This window comes from Triticum dicoccoides, chromosome 6A (assembly GCF_002162155.2).
Source record: "Triticum dicoccoides isolate Atlit2015 ecotype Zavitan chromosome 6A, WEW_v2.0, whole genome shotgun sequence".
NCBI classification, from domain to species: domain Eukaryota; kingdom Viridiplantae; phylum Streptophyta; class Magnoliopsida; order Poales; family Poaceae; genus Triticum; species Triticum dicoccoides.
In genome coordinates, this window is record NC_041390.1 from 300,401,292 (window position 1) to 300,407,291 (window position 6,000).

Genomic DNA, 6,000 nt, shown 5'->3' on the forward strand with positions numbered 1-6,000 from the left:
GGAAGTAATTGTGCATATGGAGAACTCTATATTTGGAAGTAGTGACATCCTGCAGTGCTTACCATGTGTACATACCTATATTCGCCCTTCAGCAATCAATGGCTAGAATAATATCCTCACAAAATTTTTGCCCACAGAACACGAGTATATAACAATGCATGGTATGTTAATTACCTTGAAGAATTTCTTTGTGAGGATAGAACATGATTACATAACATGCATGACATGGTAGTTTCCTGTGAAGAATCGATTGCGAGATAACATGAGTATAACCATGCATGGCACTTCTATATTTTCGAACCCAATAAACATTTCCCTGTATTTTCCTCCCAGATCCAACAGGGACATATCAATGCTATTTCTTGCATTATCCTACTCATACTCTGAACAATGATGATCTTACATTAACAATGCCTGTCCTTTTTGATATGATGCAGTGTCCCTATAGTTACTACCCTTTGTAATCACACAACCTTTGCCAAAAACAGGGAAGCACAACTGGTTCCTCGCTCGATCAGACGACGAAAAAAGACTGATGATCATTCGGACACATGAGCCGGAAAAGTTATATTGCAAAAACCCCACTGTATACAAGCACCGTGTAATACGTGAGTATCCGGACAGTGGCTGTTACGTCTGAGCAGGATACCAGCTTGTTGGGGCCTTTAGGATTTTTTAGTTGGAGGCGGGTAAACAGCCTTGGTTCACAATCTCTGTTTCTCGGACTCAATTATCCGATTAACCAGGAGATCACCGTTCACATGGACCTTGATGGCAGAGAGGCTCTGTTTGCTATGGAAAACTATGTCTACACGGCGAGCCCTAGGAGTTCGGGAGCAAACTCCCCTGATTGTCAATGATACAGCCTGCAGCCAAAAGAAGGTGAGAATGACAAAGGCATCCGGATTAACTTTGATCCTTGGATGTCTCAATTACGACAGGCAGTGATGTGGTTCGAGCCTTCAGGTTGATAGGTAATTGGGCTGTTGCATAGAAAGGGTGGAGTACTGGTGTCCCCGGATCACTGGTCGCTGAAGCGGGGCTGCAAATTATGATGGTGTTGGATCATCTCTTTGAATGACTTTGTTGTCTTTGCTGCTGGTTCTGGATGGGTAGTTCTTTATTTTGTTATGCATATTCCTTGTCATTTGGTCATCCTCGCCTATGTCACTCTTACTATGTAATAGTTGCTTCTGTTTAGAATGTCATTCTCGTCTGGATCACGAGAGTCTGAGCACTGCAGATAGGTGCGTTTTGGTGGTGTAGCAAGACTTCTTATGAACTATCACGTCTTGCTGTTTATGTCAGTAGTAGTCACTAGTCAGTGTTTGAATGTTGTATATATCGTTGTTTCGAACTGTTTATTGTCTCGAACTACTGGTGGGCTAAATGAGGGCATCACCATTCTCCAGTGTTCAGAGTATATATCCTTTTTTCAAGTTATATAATTTGAGCTCAGTGTCTTTTCGATGATGTACACTTGTTTGGGCCAGTGAGATGTCGTTGAATATGGGCCGAGTAGTAACGCAATGCCAAACAGGTCAATTATGACTCTCAGGCCGGGCTCTCAAACGATCCTGAAAAAAAGGCCGGGCTCTCCAAAAAAGAAAGAATAAGGACTCTTAGGCCGACATGTGAGCGCCACCGGTGTTTTTGTGCGTTTGCGCGCCAAGAGCATATTGGCGCGTGCTCGAAATTCATGCTACCTTTTCATCCCCAGTCTCCCGCCCCTCCCCCACCTCTGGAATCTCGATTCCTACTCCAGTTCCCCCAAATCCCCCTCCTGTACTCCCTGCACCCAAGCGCACTATCCTGTCGCCGGTCAACGCGGATCTCCGAGCCGGAGATCCTGAGGTCCGTCCTGCCTTCGGTCGCTGCGTGCTGTCGCTCAACAGTGGCATGGCAGCGCTGGACGACCAGTTTGCCGGCAAAGTGCTGATGGTAACCATCAATGGCGACCAGCCTCCCGTCTCGCCGGATGACCTTGTCAAAGCTCTTGGCATTGCGCACGACATCCAAATAAGTGACTTGCTCGTCGAAGTGTGTCCGCCACCGGCTGATTTCTTCATCAGGTTCTGAACAACTTTCGACTGCAGTCGTGTGTTCGAATCTTCCCGGCGTTTGTTCTATGCAGGCGCGCTGGTGAGCTTTGATCGGTGGCACCCAGGATGGGGCTCGGTGCCCTCTAAGCTTGAGTTTTTAACAAAGCTTACCTTCCACGGCATGCCTCAACGTGCTTGGAACAACGAGTCCATGAACGAGCTTATCAATGACCTTGGAGGTGAGCTCGTAAGTATGTTTGTTCCTCTAGACAGCCGGGCTCTGACGGTTATGGCATGGATGAAGAAGCCGTGCACCATACCAAAGGTGATTGCTGTTGAGATACCGGTGCAGGAACCGGGGTTGTACTATTCGTCGCCACCAAGGCCGCCACAGACCACGTTAGGGATGTACCTGTATCGAGTGTTCGTGCATGTCAAAGAAGTGGTCAATCCATCAATCGAAGTCCTGCCGCCGCCGCTGGTGCCAGGGTCCGTCGACGACATCCATTACAGGAGTCAACGTCAGACTTTCCCCGTGTTGCTCGGAACGATTGATGGCACAAGGCCTACTCCATCGCGCGGCGGAGGCCGCTGCTTCTTTGGGAGAAGAGGCAGGGCTGGCTGCCTGGATGTGCTCTAATTTGAGGTAACAACTGAATCTTGTCAGATACTAGTTAAATCAGAGCTATGGGTGTGAAGCACCGATATGCCAGTACATTTAATTGTGACTTGTTCTAATTTTGTACCTGAACTTTTTTTAGAAAGGGATGTACGTCAACTTAATGTGCTAGCAGAACTTATTATGTTGTCTGTCTGTTTTGTTTGCACAACATTCAAGATATTTCTCTGTCATTGATAAAGACAATGAACCGTTATGTACGACTTCGTTGGTTTCAACATAGCCATTCCCGTAGCGATCCACTGCTTCCATCCTGATTGTGCCGCCTGCGTGAAATTTTTGTATGCAAGTTCAGTGTGCTATGATGTTCTATATGATTGTGTCAACTATATAAGTTTTTACTGAGCATCAGCAATGCATATGGCTAAAAGATGTATTTACGAGCATCGGCCGATGGGCCTCTCTCTATCTCTCTCTCTCTCACACACACACACGCACACGCACAAGAGGGACCCGTTGAATTATTTATTTGCTCATGACAGCTTTTAATTAGGTTCCACTGTAATATAACTTTTTTCTTAAGTTTTTAATTGAGCTCAGTGACTTCAAAAAGTTGTACAGAAGCCTTGTTTGGGCCTTTCGGCGTCGCTGAATGTGGGCTGAGTAACCATTTTAGGTTGTACTGTACTACACAGGCCTTTTTTAGCTATTTTTTTTAAATGATACAATTTTTTATTATTTTTCATAAATATTACGCTGGGTAAATTTTTTCCAAAAATAATACACCGTCGGCCCGCTGCAGGCCGACTGGGCCTAGTCGGCCCACAGCCGGCCGATTGGGTTCCAGTCGGCCTACAGCTGGCCGACTGGCCCCTGTTGGCCCACTGTGGGCTGATTGGGTCCTGTCGGCCCACTATGGGCCGACTAGAGCTAATTGGCTCACTGTGGGCTAATTGTTTTTGCAAAAGTGTTAATCATGTATTTAAAAAATATGTGTATTGTGACCTCCTCCGCTCGCTGTGGGCCCACTATTGACTAAAAAATATGTTTAAAAAAGTGTTAATCATGTATTTAAAAAATATGTGTATTGTGACCTCCTCCGCTCGATGTGGGCCCACTGTTGACTAAAAAATATGTTTTAAAAAGTGTTAATCATGTATTTAAAAATTGTTAAATGTGTGTATAAAAATGTTCCTTATCTATACAATTTTTTTAAATGTGTGTATAAAAAATAGCTTTTTTTCAACATCAGCAATGCAACTGGGTCGAAAGTTGTACACAATATCCGGGTCAACTTGTTAATCTCCGCCCCGATGGGCTGCAAACTTTCCTAGGAGGTATGCATTAGGCTTAACAAGAAAATGGACTTTAAGAAATAATAAATGGGATGTAATTATAATAACTGGACAATTACTATGCACCAAACATGTAATTAGTTTGAAAAATATATTATTTTTGGAATTTGAAAATTTTAATTTCCTTACTTGTTGCGCGCGCAATATTTCGTTGGATTTTAACGTAATACAACTTTATTTTGAAATTATATTTAACCTGACTAGAAATTTCGGATAGAAATATTTCGGATCCCATCAAAATGTGGGAATTTTTTTTGAATTCTATTTTGAGCGGTTGTTTGAAATTATTAATCGTTGTCCTAGCTAGAAGTTCGGCTATACTTTTAACAAACTATAAATGGGCTATAGTAAATTCCATTAGAATTAAAAAATGGGATGTACATTCTTACAAATCAAAAATGGGCTATATGTTCTCTGCCAAATCCGAGCTGTGGGCCTACTAAGTTGACGCGTACCAAGGGCTTTGTCAACTTAGTCAATATAAACGATTCTAGCTGCAGTGATCATACGATGTCCATCCAACGGCCGTAGTGCTTCTTCAACCTCTGGTCTTCTTGCTCCAGCCGCCCAAAGCAGCGTCGGTCGTGTCGCATGCTCCTGCCTCCCGTGGCTGGCTGTGATGCCGCAGAGGCCTCACCGCCCCGTACTACTCCCACCGCTGGCCAGAAAATCCCTCTACTCACCCACACCCCCTGTTATTCTGCGACGACGACAGCCTCACACCGCAGCCGAACCAGTGAACCCTCGTACTCCCCTCTACGTGGGCTTCCACTGCCGCGTCTTCCCCGGCTCCGCGTCGTCCCCTTCCTAGGCCTCACCGTCGTCCACTGCCCTGGTGCTCTCGGTGCGGCGTGGTCAATGTGGTCAAGGAACGAGTTCCATCAGACGTGGACTGTACGTATAGAGGCTGACAGCTGGGTCCACGGCCGCAACAAGGAAGTGCCTCCTTATTACGCGGAAAATAATGTTTCCTCCACCTGACAGCAGGGACCCACCAGACAGGCCATCGTATTTCACAAAAAAAACGTTTCCCCCTGACTGTTGGGACCCACCAGCTACACCTTTGCACGCAAGGAAGTGCGTCCGGGCAAAAAAAAACAATTCGCCCCCTTGACTGCTGGGACCCACTGGACGGGCCACCGTATTTCACGAAAAAACGTTTCCCCTGACTGCTGGGACCCACCAGCTACACCTTCGCACGCAAGGAAGTGCGTCCGGGCAAAAATAAAATGATTCACCCCCCTAACTGCTGGGACCCACCAACTACATCTTCGCACGCAAGGAAGTGCGTCCGGGTAAAAAAAACCAAAACGATTCGCCCCCCTGACTGTTGGGACCCACCAGCCCCCGACTGCTGGGACCCACCAGCTACATCTTCGCACGCAAGGAAGTGCGTCCGGGCAAAAAAAACGATTCGCCCCCTGACTGCTGGGACCCACCAGCTACATCTTCGCATGCAAGGAAGTGCTTGACAGTCGGGACCCACCTGGTCGAAGCGTACATAGCGTTGTCATTCTGGCCGCAAACGTGTACATACATATATATTGGTGGATGTAGAGGCGCGCACGTGTCGTAGTAGAGGCGCGCACGTGTCGTAGTAGAGGCGCGCACGTAGCATGTACACGTACGTACAGCGGCCAGGGTGCAAGAAAGAAAATACGGCCACGTATGTGTACATATGGGGGAGGTCTCGAGCGCCTACTCGCGCATACATACGTCGAGGGCTCGTGTACATGGCTGGGTCAAAACGGAGAAACAGCGTTGTCGTCGTGTTCATGGGTCGGAACGGAATGCGTGGTCGTGTTCATCGGGAGGGCTTGGACGGAAGAGGCGACGGAAACGAGGCCTGGCGTACCGCACAATGGAGGAAACAGACCTCCTACGGTCGAAACGGGGGTCATGTTGATCGGGAGGGGTGTGGCGTACCGCAAAACGGAGGAAACGGACCTCCTACGGTCGAAACGGGGGCCTATTGATCGGGAGG